Source organism: Oryzias latipes, chromosome 10 (genome assembly GCF_002234675.1).
Source record: "Oryzias latipes chromosome 10, ASM223467v1".
Taxonomy (NCBI): Eukaryota; Metazoa; Chordata; class Actinopteri; order Beloniformes; family Adrianichthyidae; genus Oryzias; species Oryzias latipes.
The window spans coordinates 16129739-16149930 of record NC_019868.2 but is presented as its reverse complement, the minus strand read 5'-3'; the positions used below and the strand labels follow the sequence as shown (position 1 = coordinate 16149930).

Genomic DNA, 20192 nt, shown 5'->3' with positions numbered 1-20192 from the left:
ATATCTCCATTATAATCATCTTCCTGCTCTCCTTCATATTCCTAAAAGAAAAGAGGAAATAATGAATTAAGGAGTAAAAAAAATATATAAGAAATTCTTTTTTGAGTTAGCACAGAGCTGCGAACTGTTTCAGCTTCACCCAAAGTGGAGAAAAAGACAAGCACTTAACTATACTGGGTCTAATTTTAAGTTATCTAAAGATGATCTTTAGGTAAAAATACATCTCTGGTATTTCAACTGAATTTCTGCAACACCAGTGGAAGACATTTTAAAAACTGTATTTTAGATTTTCATCAAAAGCTTTAACCTGTTTTTTGTTTGGTTCCACTAAACTACTTTAGCCAATTTAGCTTTAAGCAAATTACTCAGATTTGAAAAAAAATCTGCTTTTATTTTCATAATTTATCATTTCAGTTTGTGTTTTTTTTTGGAGTACTGATTTACAAAAGTTTCTAACATTTGCAGACATAATTTAGCAAATTTAAAAACTTAAAACTCATGATTTACTTGGTGGACACCTAAACGAACAAAGTCTGGCATCAAAGACAGAACAAATTGATCCCTTGTTAATTGATTTCAATATTGATTTTATGGGTTATTCTGAAACTTGGTTATCACTCTCATTTCCAGAAACTTAGTTGCAAAACAAGATTACAACACACACAATATAACCAAACGTATTTTCTCACCCATTCAAATAATCAGAATCAGCTGTGTTAATCACTTGGTCTGGTCACAGGTGTATAAAATCAAACACTAAGGCATTCAGACTGTTTTCACAAACATTTGTGAAAGAATGATCCGCTCTCAGGAGCTCAGTGAATTCCAGCATTGGAACTGTAATAGGATGCCACCTGTGCAACTAATCCAGTGGAGAAGTTTCCTCACTCCTAAATCTTCCACAGTGAACTGTCAGCTCTATTAGAACAAAATGGAAGAATTTGTGAACAGCAGCAACTCAGCCATGAAGTGGTAGACCATGTAAACTGATGGGGAGGGCTCAGCAGAACCGTAATGCAAAGAAGTCACCAGCTTTCTGCACAGTCCATTATTACAGAGCTCCAAATTTCAAGTGACCTTCAGATTAGCCCAAGTCCGAATGCAGAGAACTTCATGGAATGGGTTTCAGGGCCGATCAGCTGCATCCAACCCACACATCACCAATTTCAATGCAAAGCGTCGGATGCAGTGGGGAAAAGCACGCCACCACTGGTCTCTAGAGCAGTGAAGACACCTTCTCTGGAGTGATGAGTCACGCTTTTCCATCTAGCAATCTGGTGGACGAGTCTGGGTTTGGAGGTTGCCAGGAGGACGGTACATTTAGGACTACACTATGCTGTGTGTGAAAAGGAGGAATCATGGTGGGGTTGTTGTTCAGGACTCTGGCATTTTTGGCTCATTAAATAATTCTATAGCTAAGGATAAGTACAATCTTGACACCAACTTTGTGTAAGAACATAAAGCGATACTTATTAAGCCACTAACCCATTTGGTAAATTTGTCAATTAAACACACAGAAGTCCCACTGACATGAAAAGTGGGTGTGGTTAGCCCAATATTTTAAACTGGAGCCTAAAAATGACACTCAAGTACAGGCCAATCTATATGCTCCATGTACTTTCCAAAAGAATAGAAAAATTGGTGGTACAACATACAACTGAACATTTGAACTATGTCACAATCCATTGCATCCTATGCAGTTTGGATTTTGTAGCCACTATTCAGCTTTGAAAAAAAAGGGGGGGGTTTTGGATTTAAAATAAATAAATAAAAAGTTGACTCTATTTCTCCATATTTGATCCATCCCTTGGGACAGCGGTGAACTGCAGAGGAGCCGCATTTGGGAACCAGTCCAATGCTGAGTGTTAGTAGTAGGGAGGCATTGGGTCCTATTGGATCCTATTGGTAAAGTCTTTGGTGTGACACGACCTTCCACGTCACAAAACAGACACTCTAACCCAGGGGTCAGGAACCTATGGCTCGCAAGCCATATATGGCTCTTTTGATGGTCACGTGTGGCTCGCAGACAAATGATCTTTACCGTAATTATACTTTTTTTTTTTTTTTCATTAGACCAGTCCTTCTCGGGCGCGATGTGTTGCCAGAGGCTTGCTGTAGTAGCAGTGCTTGGAGAGAAAAATCTGCGCCAGCACTATCACTTTACTATTATCTATTATTTCACAGAGTTTGTACCAGCCGGAAACCTATGAATTGCCGTGCCTAAAACTGCGTACTCCCGTCTCTGAGAAAGAGCGCACAGTTGCGGGGACGGGATGTGTGAGGAAGAAAGCAGAGGGTGCGGGGTTGTGGGGATAGGCAGGCGCAGCAAAGTGAATGAGTAAGCCCTGGCTGCAGCCTGCAGAATTGCTCAACATAGTGGAATGCAGGAACGCTGAGGAATGTGAACTCGCTGTGGAATGTTAACCCCGCCCACATTGAGCCCGTCTGCTGTGGAATGTTAACCCAGCCCACGTTGAGCCCGTGCATTTTATTCACCTTCATCAGTGCAGTTGTGATTGCAGGAAAGGGGAATAATCAGTGGAGAACATTTTGTGTCATTGGTAATTGTATGAGGAAGAAAGAGAACAGAGGGTAGGTACGACGGAGTTTTAGGGCCGCGGTGAGGAAAAGAAATTCTGGCCAACGCCTGCTGCACGGCGTTCACCTGCTGCTCTGCATGCTCACTTCCACAATAATCTCTTAAATTTAGGAGTTTTTTTCTCTCGCGCGCAACATTGCAACTTTTATCTCGACACGACGAGTTTTTTCTCGAAACTTTGTGTCGAGTTTTTTTCGTCATTTTTTTTGTGTCGAGTTTTTTCTCGTCATGACGAGATTAAAGTCGACATGACGACTTTAATCTCGTCATGTTGGCCTGAATTTTCTTTCCTCACCGTGGCCCTAAAAGTCCGTCGTAGGTAGGAAAATTTGAATGGTGCAATGTTTTTTTTATGTAAACTCAAAAAAATGATTCAAGCCCCTCTTTCATGTAACACAATAAAATTCTGTTTGTTTTATTTAAAAATATTTATTTTAAAAGAATGTATCTACATTTAGGTGACCTAACACAAAATGTATTAATAGTTTCCCCTATATCTCCAGTTATCCAAAATAATTGAGTTCAAGTAAGGGGCATGCTGTTGAATGCTGTTTTCCTGTTTCTCTTTATTTATTTATTTTGCCGTCTTACGGTTACAATTTTTCACCTATTTTAACCATTCAACTGTTAAAATGTTCAACTCCTTTGTCTAATGCCTGGCATGACTTTTGGTCCTTCAAATCCATCGACTTTTCAAAAGTGAAAACTTTGGTTCGTTTTTTCCACGTAAAAAACGAACTGTGGCATGAAATCGTTTCAACTCGGCTTCTCAATAAGACGATACACGACGAGCCTCATTTATGTAAATAATGAATCTATTTGATTATACCGGTGGCTTTATGTTGTCACAATAGTGTTAGCTCAGTGGATTAGTTAGCAGGTTTAACATACAGAGGTTCTGAGTTTGAGGTTGGTTTCAGACTGTTGTTGCATGGTTTTTTTCCCTTGCCTTTCTTGATAAAATTGAGTTTGACTAACTCAATTATATTTCGTTACATGGAATAATTTTCTTTGAGGTGGGGTTACTCATATTTATTGGATGGAAATCCTGCCCACATTTAAATTGAGTTCATCCAATGAGTTATTTTTTTGTGCCCGTGAGGCCAGACAAAATTTTTTTTTTTTTTTTTTTTTTTTAACTTGTCCTGTCCAACAGCTGGGCAGACAGATGAGAGCTGAGGGCCTCTTGTGTTGGACATATTTTACTTTAACAAGAGGGGTTATTAATCTTCAGACAAACCAAAGGTATGTCTGAATAAACCCCTTTTGTAATTGAGGCCAAACTTTATTAATTTCAAACATGTTTGAAGATCTTTGGTGTTGGACCGGACGGAAAAGGAAAGAGGGGAAGAAGAGAGAGGGACGTTAGAGAGAGGGGGGGAAGGAGGGTGATAGTAGGAGGGGAAGGGAGATAAGACCATGAAGCAGCATAAAGCAACAAGTTTACTGGTTGTTAATCACCATGGTAAGGCTCAAATGCAGTACAAAAAGGGCGGAGCCTGTCCAGACACACACCCAAGTGTCAAACACACCTGCTAGCTGCAAAAATGTCCATCTGTCGACATGTACACAAAACAGATAGTGCTCACACGCATACTTATGCCTTAAAACCAACTAGTGTGAAACATTTCAGTCATTCAGTCACGCAAACCGCCAGTGCAAAGGTGAGCCAACACCCGTGCTCAGGTGAGTGCTCATGTTCTTCTAAAATGGATGGTGGAATGTGTAAAGAAGAAGGGAGAGCGCCCAGCCATCCCCACCCCAAGACCCCCACCGCAGCAGCAGCGGCAGCCGGAATCCCCCCAACGCCACACGGAAACCGGCAGGGAACAACCGCCGCCCGGGCGACCAAGCCCGCCACCCAGGCCAGGGCCAGCAGGACCGCCGCAAGGCCCCCAGAGCCAGAGAGCAGGGAGGTGCAGAGGGAAAGAGAGGGCCGCCCCAGCCCAACCAGGAGAACAGCCCCCCCGCCGCGCCGGGAGAACCCAACGCAGGGCCCCACCGGAGAAGGACGCCCACAGCCCCAGACAGACAAAATTTTTTAACTCCCTAATACAACTCAACTCAACTCAACTCATCTTTATTTATATAGCACTTTCAATCAGCAGCAGCCGACACAAAGTGCTGAACAAGTGAAATGAAGAAAACAAACACTAAAACATCTTAAAACAGCAGATTAAATAGAGAGAGATAAAAACAATAAAACCAGTACAGCAACACAGCAATAAAAGAAGTCTCATGTTGAATTAAAAGCCAGAGCATAAAAATGGGTTTTCAGGCGGGTTTTAAAAATGGACAGTGATGGAGCTTCTCTTATGGACAGTGGCAGAGAGTTCCAAAGCTTTGGAGCAGCAACAGCAAAAGCTCTGTCCCCTCTGAGCTTCCGTTTGGACCTCGGTACCTCCAGAAGCAGCTGATCAGCTGATCTGAGGTACCGGGCTGATGAGTAAGGAGAGAGAAGTTCAGAGAGGTACAGCGGGGACAGACCATGTAAAGATTTAAAAACAATAAAAGAATCTTAAAGTGAACTCTAAAATGCACAGGCAGCCAGTGGAGTGATGCTAAAATTGGCGTGATGTGGTCTCTCTTACGTCCTCCAACCAGAAGACGGGCAGCTGCATTTTGAACACGTTGGAGACGTGAGAGAGACGACTGGCTGAGTCTCAAATAAAGAGAATTATAGTAATCCAGCCGGGACGTGATGAACGCGTGGATTACTGTTTCAAGATGTGCAGCTGTTAAAAAGGGTTTTACCTTGGCAAGTTGCCGAAGATGAAAAAAGCTTGACTTCACCACTGAGCTTATCTGCTGATCCAGTTTAAAATGACTGTCCAGTTTAAAACCCAGATTAGAAACATTTGTTTTTAAAAAGTTAGTCAAGGGACCCAAATCAACTTGGGAAGGTTCACTAAAATCACTCGGTCCAAAAACTAAAACTTCTGTTTTATTTTCATTAAAACTCAGAAAGCTAAGGGCCAACCAGTCCTTAATGTCCTGAAGACAAGACAGGAGCTGCTTCATGGAGAGATCATCCTTCTTTTTTAAGGGCAGATAGATCTGGCTGTCATCTGCATACAAGTGAAAAGAAATGCCGTGCTTCCTCAAGATTGACCCTACAGGCCCGTTCACACCGGGATGACTCGTGACTAAGCAAAGGGCACCAATGAGAGTGTGCACACCGACGCGAAAAAACGGCACGCTTCAAAGCGTCAAAAAAAAAACGCCTCGGGTTCGTTTTTTTTTTTTGACGCCTCGCGTCGAAATCTATTCGACCAATGAGAATGGCGCTTTTGCACACGTGTCTGGAGCTTCTGAAGTTACAGTAAAACACAACTTGGGGGCGTTCAAACACAAAACTGCCTTGCTGAGCACACATACCAGCGAAGAAGATAGACGCCAAGTAGCGTCTACACTGCCGCGAAGAAATAATGACGGACATTCTATAATATCCCCGAACCTTGAAATATTCATGTTATCTTTGTATTATTCTGACAAGCGCGTAAATACTTGCTCTCTTCTTCTGAGTGAAAAGCGACTTTAAGAAGCGTAAAGTTGCGCAGCGCCACCTTGTGTACAGGAGTATTTCTGTTTACATTAAGCGCCATCTAATGTCAGGGAATGAAATTGCATGTTCGCTCGGCTCATCGTCAGCGAAAATTGCCTGGGTGTGAACACAAAAAACGTGGCGAAAAACGCTGGCGAATAACGCCTGGCGAATATTCGTCCCAGTGTGTACGGGCCTTAAGGGTAACAGATACAGAGAGAACAATAGTGGTCCTAGAACGGATCCTTGTGGAACCCCATAAGAAACCCGAGTTGTGGAAGATTAAAAATAAAGACTCACATGGAAACTTGTAAAAGCCATAAGAAGACAGCAATCACTGTATAAATTACACATGTATAAATTCTCTAATTCAATTAAATATTTTTTTTTTAATTTAGCGCAAATTCGAACTACAGACGTCTCAATGGGCTTCATACCGGTAATTGTAAGGTAAACATACAATGAAAAAGGGATCATAAATACAAAGAATGTATTAGGATAATACTAAACTTTAACAAAACAGACTAAACTAAACTGATATCACTGCCCTTAGACCCCCCTTCACGGTAAGGAAAAACTCCTTATAAACCGGTAGGTGGCAATATTGCACATGGAAACTTGTAAAACCAAAGAAGAAGACAGGCTCAGCATGGGCGGGGTTAACATTCCACAGCGTGTTCACATTCCTCAGCGTTTCAGCCAATGAGTTATATCACTAGAGGAGACATCACGTGGTTCCTAATGGGAGGAGAGCACCGCCATCTTGGTGAGGTCAAGTTACTACTGCAGTGCATGCATGTGAACACATTTTTTGCATAATACCAGTTCATTTCGTTTCATTTCAACGGCCAAAATCAGAGAACTGAGTCCACGAAGTAGGAAGGTATATCATTTCACAGGTAAGTACTATAATGTTTTTCTTTTAATGCTGCAGGGGCTTCATTAATCATACACATGTTGACATGCATGATGCTGCAGGGCTATTATCAGCATGCTGCATGATGTACGGATAATTTGCTGTCGACATAAATGTAAACTTTATTTTGCTAAACCTGTATACAGCATACTAGGCTATTATAGTAATATAGATTTATACATTTCTGACTCAGTGACTGAACTTTTCTTGCAGGTTTCCAATGGATTCAGACTTAAGGAAAAAGTGGATCTTAGCTATCAAAAAAGCTAACCCAGATTGATCACTGTGGTACCAACTAGTAATACAGTCTGGATATGTTCAAAACATTTGTGGAAACACATTTTGATGAGAGGCCAGACTGTTTGCTTGAAACCCGACAGCATAACATCTGTGTTACACAAATTGATCACTCACATGAATCAGTATAAATCTATTGTTTTTCTTTGTTGTTGTTGTTGTTTTTTAGGGTAAATCTATTGTTCACTTTTGGACTTCTTTTGAATATTTATTTTTATTATCATTATTATTATTATTATTATTATTATTAATAGACTTATTTTTTTATTATTTATTGACTTATTATTTATTTATTGTTATTATTTATTGTTTGCATTGACTGACTATTGATTTATTATTATTATTATTATTATTGACCTATTGTTGGGTTTTTCTAAATAATTTAAATTACATGTCAATGAGGTCTAAAACTTCTAAATGTTTAGAAATTATTTTTAAAAATTCTTTGTAATATTTTTTTTATTTGTAAGAAGTCCTGCAACAATGCATTTTCATTAAAGTTTGAGCTTTTAAGGCTGACTGTTTCTCTTCTTTAACAACAACAAATGATGTATCTATATATATATATTATACATTTAAATATAATACATTTACATATTTGTATAAATATATATAAATGTAAAAATATATATAGTATATAAAAGCTACTTAGACACCACTAAAAGCAATAGAAATCATTGTCATGTGGGCGTCGTCGACCTCACCAAGATGGCGTCGTGCTCCGCCACCGTCGGCCAGGCTTCTAAAGCGGGTGTGTCTCCTCTAGTGATATAACTCATTGGTTTCAGCATTCCAATATGTTGTGCAATTCTGCAGGCTGCAGCCAGGGGTAGTTGAAGTGAAGGGGATTGGGAGTGAAGGGATTGTAAAAACGTAAAACCCGCTGCCCGTCACTCACTGCAGCGTGTGAGTATGTGTTTGGCTCCGCGTCTGCATGTGAGCAGTCTTTCTCACATCTACAGAACATTCAGACCAACCTAAGTTCATGTTTAAAGTCTCAACGCCTGTATGAAGCAGAAACTCACCACGGCACGTATCAACCAGACTAGACAGTCAGCAAAACTACGACGAGAAATACTCATCATTTATTAGCAACAGCATAACAGTGTTATTAAAAAGAATCCACAGACTAATTGTACTTTAAAAATGTTGAAATTACATCAAATGCACACATTCATTTGTATATTTAGTTTTAAATATATTGTTGCTTACTGACTTGGACTGGGTGGTATGGAGTCCTATACTGTTCATAATTAAATAAATAAATATTTAATTAAATAAATAAATATAACCTCATGCAAAAACACAATCAACCAATAAATCTCTTATAAATATATAAAGAGATCATGAAATTGGGAAAAACCTGCACACTGATTTTAAATTAGCCATTATATTATTCAATATATTTCATTTTGCTTTAAAAACCTTTTCATTATTTTAAAACAGCATTTTAAAATATTCATTTTATTCATGTGGAACATTATTATAATTCTGTCTTTTTTCAGAACCTTGGATTTCAAAATCAATATTTTCCAAAGTAGCTTTGTTTTTATTTCATGTTGCTGTTTTTAAGAATGACTTATTTATTTCATGAAGAGCTTTTTCAGAAGAATGGGTCTATCTGTCAATCAGTGATAGTGGGCGGGATCTAAACGCTCATTGGCTCATCCATTGAATTGGAATAAGGGAAATAGGAGGGCGGGAGCAGGGGAATATAAAGTTGGGAGAAGCGCTCTCGTCTCAGCGGGAGAGATTCAGGAGTGGCTGAATTAATTGTACGGCGTTTGTTGCAGGTCTACAGTAACCAAAATAAAGAACTTTAAAAGAGGTTAGTCTCCGTGCCTCAGTGTGTGAAAGGGACACTACATTATTGTATGGCTCTTTCGAAATTACATTTAAAAATATGTGGCGTTATGGCTCTCTTGGCCAAAAACGTTCCCGACCCCTGCTGTAATCCCAAGGCCATGGAAGGCTTTTGTTGGGGCAGTTTTTTTAGAAGTAAAGATGGAATTTGAAAAAATATATTTTTTCACAAAATTAACTCACTTTAATTTCTCCAAACAAGCAATTGACTTGAAAAAAGACAATCTTACTAATAGAAAACAATGTGTGGTTGTCAACAGCGCCAAATCGCCTTATTGAGAGTGCGCTGCAGTTGATTTTCAGTGTGGCACTGTTTGATTAAAACATTCATTAAAATAGTTGCACCCCATTTAATTTTATGTTGAGCTCTGAAATAATTAGTAAAATTATTGTTATGACTACTGTCAGATAAATGCATCTAGACATTATAGAAAAACAAAATTATAAACAACAAACCACAACAAGAATCAAGTTTCTCATGTACGAGGGAGAAGAACAAGTGTGACAGAAAAGGTCCACCACACTTCTGTTCTCAAAGGTCTGCTTCTCCTCGTGCTGCCTTTATTAAGAATTCACAATTTCAAGACAAAGAGAAAAGATAATTAGGGGCTGTCGTATAATGACCCCTTTTGGTGGATTCTAACTTTAAACAGTATTCCTTATCAACTCAGGACAGTGTGTCGTAACCCCCCCCCCCATCCTTGCTAGGATTGGGATGAGAAGCAAATGAACAGACACACAAAGCTGTCTAAAAAGGTAAAAAGGTGAATCTGAGTCAACATTTAGACAAATACATTTAAACAAATACATTTAAACAATGATAATAAAACAATTTTCTTCACAACTACGTAAACTGTTTGTATGTGTTAAAAACTGTTTTTTGGCCAAGTTTCGCCTTTAGAGGGTGCTTCCTGTTCCTGAAATTTTGGTGGAAATTTAATTTTCAATAATTTTTCTATATGTATTTTTTATACTGGATTTTACCATTTTGTTTGTTTACACAGGTACGAGCCTGTGGGCATAATATGTCATTTGGGTGTCCAAAATCACTTTGTTGCATTCAACAGACTGGGCACAGAGAAAAGCTGACACTACGATGGACTACAGGAATCCAAGAAGGCTGGACGAGGCGACATAAAAATCTCAGACATCAACAAAAGAAACTGGGAAACAGTTTCAACAACTCACCATTAACAGTTAACCAGGTCCGTTTTTCTGTAATCTTTCCGCCTGAGTTTGACAATGTGAGTTCATATTCACCGCTGTCAGTTTTACTCAAGTTCTTAATCATAAATGTTCCATTGTTGAAAAAAAATGAAGATCTGTTCTCCAATTGATTAGATATTATGGAATTTCTTTTCCCTCTAAGTAATACCAAGTCATCCTTCTTCCATTCAAATTTATTGTATGTCTCTATGTCTTCGTTGATCAGCTGTATGAACACAGTTCCACCATCAGCTCCATAACACTGAGCTTTATCCTGTCTTAAATCACATAGTCTCTGTAAATGAAAAGAAAAAGTATCTTTATTACTTTTAATGTTTCTATGTAATATGGGACCACATAAATACATACAGCAAATCCTTTAAAATGATTTAGAATTTTAGTTTTCAACTGTTTTGTCTGAATTGATGTTCTTTTGTTTGTGACAAGCACTTTTCAGAGTTTGGGTTTTTGAAGTTTATGTCACACTTGTGCAGTCGCAGTAAACGTTTTTATACTTGTTGTTCAGCTAATTCTAAGCTGGAAAAAGCAAAACACAAGAGTTCTCCGGTTTTCAAACTTTAGATGAGGAAATACAGTTTCTGTCAGATAAAACTTCGAAACATTGACTCACCCTGAGCGACTCCTACTAACAGCAACAACAGTCTGACCACGGCTTCCATTTTTCTGCAGTCATCAGAGCTGAAAACGGAACTGAATGACCCACCAGATTTCTTGAAGAAAGAAGGAAGCTCACCAAACAGCCACTTCTGACCCAATGAGACAAAGAAAACGCACAAACTTCACTCAGAACACAAACAATTTAGAAAGACAAAAGACGGTTACAACAGTCTCATTTTCTACAGATTTCTGCAAGTTTAGTCATTACTGTGTCACAAGTTCTTTCCTCTTTTTCATGCTGTTTTTAGCTTGGATTTTTTCTTTGTTGGGTTCCACTGAACTACTTAAGCTTTAAGCAAATTACTCAGATTTAAACAGAATTGTGATTCTATTTTCATAATTTATCATTTAATTTTGTGGTTTTGTTGGAGAACTGATTTACAACATTTGCAGACATAATTTAGTAAATTTAAAAACCTAAAACTCGTGATTTACTCGGTTGAAACCTAAACATTCAAAGTCTGGCATCTTAGACACAACAAACTGAATCCTTGTTAATTGATTTAGTTCTATTATTGATTTTTTAGGTTTTTCTGATAATTGGTTATCATTCTCATCCCCAGAAGTTTTAGTTGTAATACAAGATGGATGACAATCACAAGTAGAGGCCAATCTACATGCTTCCTGTAGTTTTAAAAAAAATAGAGAAATTGGTGGTACAACATATAACTGAACATTTCAACAATGTCATAATCCATTGCGTCCAATGTAGTTTGGATTTTGTAGCCACTATTCGACTGAATTTACAGTTAGTATATTTCTTGAAAAAACAAAGAAGTTTTTGGATGAGGGTGGTTGTGTTGGATTTTAAAACTGTTGACCACAAAATATTATTAACCAAATTAACTCACTTTAATTTCTCCAAACAAGCACTTAACAGTGGCACACACATACAAATTTGACGATATCCTTTTGTGTTCTCTATCTTTATTTAGCAGTTTTACACAAAAAAATGCATGAATATTATAAACTCGTATTAAAGGGGTGTCAAACTCAATCGCACAGGGGGTCTAAATCCAAAACATGCTTTGAGCTGTGTGCCGAACAAGCTAAATAAATACTGAACACACTAAAGCTAAACTTTTCAACCTTTTAAAAAGTTACTTTTTTAACATAAATATGAATAAAAACAGGAATATTGATCCAGAATAAATTATGTTAAACCTTAAATAACATATAATATTTTGCTCTCCATAAAAATAAATTCTGTCAAAATAATACAAATATGAACATGCTGTGGAACAAAACAGACAAAACCTGGAAATATTAATAATTAGACATAAATTAAATCATTTTGTTAGAGCTGGACTCCTGGCATGATTTTTAGCAATAAGTTCATTTCTGCTTGGTGTGTGATGTTCTGTGTGTCTTTGTGAAACAGTTTTTTAGACAGACAGGAAGAAAGGAAGTGATCTCAGTTTTTGCTTCCACTTTTAGACGTCTTATTAAGAAAGAAAGAGAGATGCAAGGAACTAACAGCCATGTTGTTTAAACACACACAGTTTGGTAATATAAGAAAATAAAAATCTCCGACTAAATACATGCAATTATTTCGGAGAAATTTATGCAATTACGTTAATTAGAATGAAGATTTCTCACATAAAGTGTTGCATAATTTTTAACTGTTTATATTTATAGAACAAAATGGTCAGAGAATGTTTGCTGAGGACAAAAGTACATTTCAAAACAAATAGGGATTTTTTTTCTGTGTTTTAGCTTCATATCGGTAGTGATGCAATATTTTTTTATAAAAGATAACACAGACTACATTTTTGTGCAAGTATGGGCATTTAAGAAGAGAAAAGGCTTGGGTATCACACTGGAGAAATAGAAAAACTGTCTAATTCAAGCTAAAGGAAGCGCGAGCCGGTGGAAGAGAATCTGCAGCCATAACTGTATTGACCTTACAATAGTCTGTGCAAAAACCTGGACTACCATTAGACTTAACAGTTTAGAAGCAGGGAGAGCTTCACGTGTTGCAATTTGGTTTTTGCCAAACCACATTCAAGAAGGTTCTCCCCCTCCTTCTACATGTCAGGGGAAAAGTATGCAATTATGTTAATTAGGATGAAGATTTGTAGAATTGAAGAATGTTCATACTAATAAAGTGTTTTCAAATTTGTACTGTTCATATGGGTAGGACTAAATGGTCAGAGATTGTTTACTGAACACAACAGTACATTTTATTAACGCTAGAAGTCCCAGACATTTCTAGACCTCATTTAGCCAAGAAGATGCTAGCTGGCTAATATCTTGGCTAAAATTAGCTAATTTAATTTGCAAATGTGGCCATTACCTGAGGAATGTGCGGGGAGTGTGGGGTGGGGTTGTTTGCTTGTTTGTATGGGGGAGAGTGAATGACAAGTCGCCTTCAGAGCTTCCTCTGTTTCATCACTCTTGAAATACTTCATAGCATTCAAGAATGGACTATTCAACATGCACAGCAAACAGAGCATGTTGATTGGTTCATGGTTCATTGCAATTGTCATCTTGCCGGGGCTTACCAAGTTACTACATGACTGGTTGTCAGCAAGCCTGAGAAACCCACAGATCATTGGAACTATGTCCCGTAACCGCGTCCAGACATAGTGCGACACCTACACTTTCATGACAGGTCCACCCACAGTGACCAAGCAAAGACTGATAAGTTTGCAGCAATTTCTGGTGTGTAGAGATCCAACTGCATTACATCCTACAATCCTGGACGACATATTACTATTGATGTGTTGATGTGGATGCTTTTCTCATCCAAGACTAGCTGCTGTTTCCTGGAATACATTGGCACAAAGCCTGGGAATTCTGTGATCAGGTTTTGGGTTGCTTGCGATTTGAAATCCAACTACATTTGCAATGCCCTCCCATATCTTCCTGGTGGAGCTTGCAAGAGAGTTGGCTAACTTTCATGTGGGTGTAAAGAAGGAACAAAAAGAAAAATTTGTTTGACAACAACCTTCCATACTTAGCCCTAGAAACAGAGCCATGCGTCAGGTAAAGCATCAGTGCAAGAGCAATTATGCCTGTAAGTGATGTGTTGATGATGCTGATACACATGTGGCAAATGCAGAAGAGAGATACAGTGAAAGTGCCAGGATTGTGATTGGTTGGTGAAATGTTCTCACTGACATTTTTAATTACTTGCAAATATGTGTAAAAATGTCTTTTGTTGTACTATTTTTATAAATAAGTCTCAGTGAAGGAAAAAACCACGAGGGTTGATCTCTCCCTAAGATGACAAAGCTTTATTGAAGTGATGTAACATGGACTCACCTGCGCCAGTTACTGCCTTATTTACATAAGGAAAGCAGCTGTTCACAGCTGATTTAGGACATTAGCTAAAAGTCTTCCAGCCAATTCGCTGCCCTGTGGGTTTTATAGGTAGAAAAGCCAAATCGCTGCTCCTTGGGACTTCTAGTGTAAAAACCAAAAAGGAAAGTTTCTCTGTGTTTCAGCTTCCCTTATAGATCATAGTTGTAGGTTTAGGGGCTGTCATCTGGACTTAGTTTTCACTTAGAGATACATCAATCTGACAAAACTTCAAAGACTATATAGTCAATTAGAGAAGGTGGTGCAATGTTTTTTCAAAAGCTATAGAAAAGTCTCTATGCATTCATGTTTGTTTTAGAAACATGGAGCGAGAAAAAAATGTAAGTTAAATTTATATTTTGTTTGTTCCTGTTGTGTGATCACATGTTAAGGCAATGAACACGTTTCTCATTTGGCAAACTGCAGAGAAGAATCTATAAACAAGAACTTATATTTAAATTCCTTTGAACTATCTGTTTGATGAAAAGGAGAAAAAAAAACTGAGATAAAAGCTCAACTGAAGAGTTTTTACATTAGAATTCACCGCTAGAGAGCGCCCACACTACAAACACAATAATGATTCTGTCAAGACTTCCTGTCTTTCTTTCATGGAACTTTCTGTATGAGGTGCCGTGTAGGACATTATTCAGAATTAACATTCATAAACACATAGGAAATCTCTCACACACACTAGTGAAATGCTTGTATACATACAACTGAAAATATATTCATTCACATACACATGTGAAAATGCTCTCACACACACTACCGAAATCCTCTCACACTCACTACCGAAATCCTCTCACACTCACTACCGAAATCCTCTCACACACACTACCGAAATCCTCTCACACTCACTACCAAATTCCTCTCACACACACTACCGAAAATCCTCTCACACTCACTACCGAAATCCTCTCACACACACTACCGAAATCCTCTCACACTCACTACCGAAATCCTCTCACACACACTACCAAAAAATCCTCTCACACACACTACCGAAATCCTCTCACACTCACTACCGAAATCCTCTCACACACACTACCGAAATCCTCTCAGACGTGGAAGACTCCGAAGATATAACATTAATTATTCCATTGAGGAAATTAAATGTAATTTTTTGAATGTTTCTATTTATTTTGATGTCTTACATTTTAGTTTATGAAATATTTATGAATACTGGAAAATCCCGTGTTTTTTTTGGGCCGGGTTTTTGGATTTTCATTTAAATGTTTAAAAATGAAAGTATTTTTTTTATAAAACAAGTGATATGGTTTGACTCTGAATATAAAATACTAAACTTTGAACTCACAAGTGTTTCATGTAATTAGACTATACGACTCATAATCCAATGTTGGAAAAAGAATGTTAAACTCTAACCTTGAGCACGATTAGCAACAACTGCTTAAGTTTAACTAAAAAAAAACTTTAAGTTAGGGTTAGGGTTTAACTCACAAGTTGTTCGTATCTGGCCAGAGCATCCAGACAAAATCTTCTGAGACGTCTGCTTCTCCTTGCCGCCCTGTGTTGCTGCATATCTGCTTGTTTTCGGTTTGATCTCACGAAAACGGTTGAATTATTGCCAACGGGACCATGGACAGATTCATATTCAAAGCCATTTTCAGTAAGGTGTAAGAAAACTGCAGAAAAACATGTCTCCTCACAAGAGCCCGTTAATCGTTCAGTGGCACAAAAATAAAAAATAAATATTGGCATGGACTAATAACTTGGGGGTTTAATTATGAACAAATACATTAAATCAACACCAATGTGTTTGTAAGTTAATTATTTATAAATCAGCCACGTTTTCCATGATCAGAACACAGCAGATTTGTAAATAGTCTTCGTAAAATGTTCATATTTTGTGTTTTTACTCTGACAAATAGGTGTCATTCTCCCCGTTAAATAGAAGTAGTTTGCCTCCAGAGCAGGTGGTGGCGGTAATGCTTTGTTTTCGTGTCAAGCGCCTTATAAACAACACCCGAAAGAAAAAAGTAGTGAGCATGGGTGTCCGCATTGCTTTCAAAATTCAGAGAACTTTATAGAGAACTATATAGTACTGCACTATATAGGGTTTTAGTAGTTAGGGATAAGGGAAGGGATTCGGACACAGCCCGTGTTTTGACAGCTGTGTAGTTAACGGGGTACTATCTCCAGTTACGGTATAATCCGTATCAGTGTGATAATGTGGTAGTAAAAGATTCCAGGACGTTTTGCAACTGTAGCTGCGATTACAGGCGCATTGTTTACCTGTTTCTAAGCCTTTAGGTATGACTGTTCATTGTAAGTGTTATCTGCACATCTTTCTCAGAACATGATGGATGTGTTGGTGGAGCAGTCCGCTGACCCCGCTCATGACGCGGAGTGGACTCTGGAAGTCGAAAATAAAAATGTATAAAAGAAAAACAAAAATGTCACCCAGACCAGTTTTCCCTCAGGTGCAAACAATCTTCTTCTTTCTCTTTCGGCTTTTCCCATCAGGGGTCGCCACAGCGAATCATCCTTTTCCACCTCACTCTGTCATGGACATCTTCTACCCTAACGTTAGCCAACTTCATGTCCTCTGTTAAGACATCCATATACCTCCTCTTTGGCCGTCCTCTTGCCCTCCTGCCAGGCAGCTCCATCTCCAACATCCTTCTACCAATATATCCACTATCCCTCCTCTGAACATGTCCAAACCATCTCAGTCTGGCTTCTCTGACTTTGTCGCTAACACAGGCAACATGAGCCGTCCCTCTGATGTACTCGTTCCTTATCCTGTCTAACCTGGTCACTCCTAAGGAGAACCTCAACATCTTCATCTCCGCTACCTCCATCTCAGCCTCTTGTCTCTGTCTCATTGCTACCGTCTCTAACCCATAGAGCAGAGCTGGTCTCGCCACTGTCTTGTACACCTTTCCTTTGAGTCTTGCTGGCACTCTTCTGTCACACAACACTCCTGACACTTTCCTCCAACCGCTCCAACCTGCCTGCACTCGCCTCTTCACCTCTTTTCCACACTCCCCATCACACTGAACTGTTGACCCCAAGTACTTAAACTCCTGCACCTTCTTCACCTCAGTCCCCTGTAACCTAACGCTTCTACCTTGATCCACCTCGTTCAGACACATGTATTCTGTCTTACTACGACTGACCTTCATGCCTCTTCTTTCCAGAGCAAACCTCCACCTCTCTAGCTGTTCCTCCACCTGCTCTCTACTCTCACTGCAAATTACAATGTCATCCGCAAACATCATTGTCCAGGGAGATTCCTGTCTTACCTCGTCTGTCAGCCTGTCCATCAGCATAGCAAACAAAAAAGGACTCAAAGCTGATCCTTGGTGTAGTCCCACCTCCACCTTGAACTCCTCTGTCTGACCTACAGCACATCTCACCACCGTCATACTTCTCTCATACATGTCCTGAACTACTCTGACATACTTCTCTGCCACTCCAGACGACCTCATACAGTACCACAGCTCCTCCCTCGGCACCCTGTCATACGCCTTCTCTAAATCTACGAACACACAATGCAGCTCCTTCTGACCTTCTCTGTACTTTTCCATCAACATTCTCAAAGCAAAAATGGCATCAGTGGTGCTCTTACGGGGCATGAAACCATACTGCTGCTCACAAATCTCCACCTTCTTCCTAAGCCTGGCTTCCACTACTCTTTCCCACAGCTTCATTGTGTGGCTCATCAACTTTATTCCTCTATAGTTGCTGCAGTTCTGCATGTCACCCTTGTTTTTAAAGATCGGGACCAGAACGCTTCTCCTCCATTCCTCAGGCATCTTCTCACTCTCTAAAATCCTATTGAACAACCTTGTTAGAAATTCCACTGCTGTCTCTCCTAAGCACTTCCATACCTCCACAGGTACGTCATCAGGACCAACGGTGCAAACAATCTATTATAGTTTAAAGTTTTTACTTTGGTCCGAGTTGTTTTAGGCTGCTGATACACATAACCATAGCAACGCTTTTGACTGCCGTTAAATCTCGCGATAATCAGCCAACTTCCGTTTCTACTGAAATGCCTTCCGTTTCTATCGAAATTTTCAGAAGTATGTGTGAGAGGATTTCAGTAGTGTGTGTGAGAGGATTTCAGTAGTGTGTGTGAGAGGATTTCAGTAGTGTGTGTGAGAGCATTTTCGGTAGTGTGCGTGAGAGGATTTTCGGTAGTGAGCGTGAGAGGATTTCAATAGTGTGTGTGAGAACATTTTCGGTAGTGTGTGTGAGAGGATTTCGGTAGTGTGTGTGAGAGGATTTTCGGTAGTGTGTGTGAGAGGATTTCGGTAGTGTGTGTGAGAGCATTTTCGATAGTGTGTGTGAGAGGATTTCTGTAGTGTGTGTGAGAGCATTTTCGGTGGTGTGTATGAGAGGATTTATGTAGTGTGTGTGAGAGGATTTCGGTAGTGTGTGTGAGAGGACTTCAGTAGTGTGTGTGAGAGCATTTTCGGTAGTGTGTGTGAGAGGATTTCGGTAGTGTGTGTGAGAGCATTTTCGGTAGTGTGTGTGAGAGGATTTTCGGTAGTGAGCGTGAGAAGATTTCAGTAGTGTGTGTGAGAGGATTTCTGTAGTGTGTGTGTGAGGATTTCGGTAGTGTGTGTGAGAGGATTTCAGTGGTGTGAGAGCATTTTCGGTAGTGAGTGTGAGAGGATTTCAATAGTGTGTGTGAGAGCATTTTCGGTAGTGTGTGTGAGAGCATTTTCGGTAGTGAGTGTGAGAGGATTTCAGTAGTGTGTGTGAGAGGATTTCGGTAGTGTGTGTGAAAGCATTTTCGGTAGTGTGTGTGAGAGCATTTTCGGTAGTGTGTGTGAGAGGATTTCGGTAGTGTGTGTGAGAGCATTTTCGGTAGTGTGTGTGAGAGGATTTCAGTAGTGTGTGAGAGGATTTCGGTTGTGTGTGTGAGAGGATTTCAGTAGTGTGTGTGAGAGCATTTTCGGTAGTGTGTGTGAGAGGATTTCGGTAGTGTGTGTGAGAGCATTTTCGGTAGTGTGTGTGAGAGGATTTTGGTAGTGTGTGTGAGAGCATTTTCGGTAGTGTGTGTGAGAGCATTTTCGGTAGTGTGTGTGAGAGTATTTTCGGTAGTGTGTGTGAGAGGATTTCGGTAGTGTGTGTGAGAGGATTTCAGTAGTGTGTGTGAGAGGATTTCGGTAGTTTGTGTGAGAGGATTTCAGTTGTGTGTGTGTGAGGATTTCGGTAGTGTGTGTGAGAGGATTTCGGTAGTGTGCGTGAGAGGATTTTCGGTAGTGAGCGTGAGAGGATTTCAATAGTGTGTGTGAGAACATTTTCGGTAGTGTGTGTGAGAGGATTTCGGTAGTGTGTGTGAGAGGATTTTTCGGTAGTGTGTGTGAGAGCATTTTCGGTAGTGTGTGTGAGAGCATTTTCGATAGTGTGTGTGAGAGCATTTTCGGTAGTGTGTGTGAGAGGATTTTCGGTAGTGAGCGTGAGAAGATTTCGGTAGTGTGTGTGAGAGGATTTCAGTAGTGTGTGTGAGAGGATTTCGGTAGTTTGTGTGAGAGGATTTCAGTTGTGTGTGTGTGAGGATTTCGGTAGTGTGTGTGAGAGGATTTCGGTAGTGTGCGTGAGAGGATTTCTGTAGTGTGTGTGAGAGCATTTTCGGTAGTGTGTATGAGAGGATTTATGTAGTGTGTGTGAGAGGATTTCGGTAGTGTGTGTGAGAGGACTTCAGTAGTGTGTGTGAGAGCATTTTCGGTAGTGTGTGTGAGAGGATTTCGGTAGTGTGTGTGAGAGCATTTTCGGTAGTGTGTGTGAGAGGATTTTCGGTAGTGAGCGTG

At 39.5% G+C, this 20192-nt stretch overlaps 1 protein-coding gene across 2 annotated transcripts in view; it reads right to left on the bottom strand.

Moving 5' to 3' along the window:
- LOC105354907 overlaps positions 1-20192 on the bottom strand; it is a 40313-nt gene that overhangs the window by 8648 nt on the left and 11473 nt on the right. Inside the window, exon 1 of one of the 2 annotated variants that reach the window (XM_011480229.3) lies at positions 11057-11212. The exons of the other annotated variant lie outside the window; for it this stretch is intronic. The gene's annotated coding sequence lies outside the window, so the exon portion shown is untranslated. Of the gene's footprint in view, positions 1-11056; positions 11213-20192 lie in introns of those variants that run through there. 2 annotated transcript variants of the gene reach the window in all.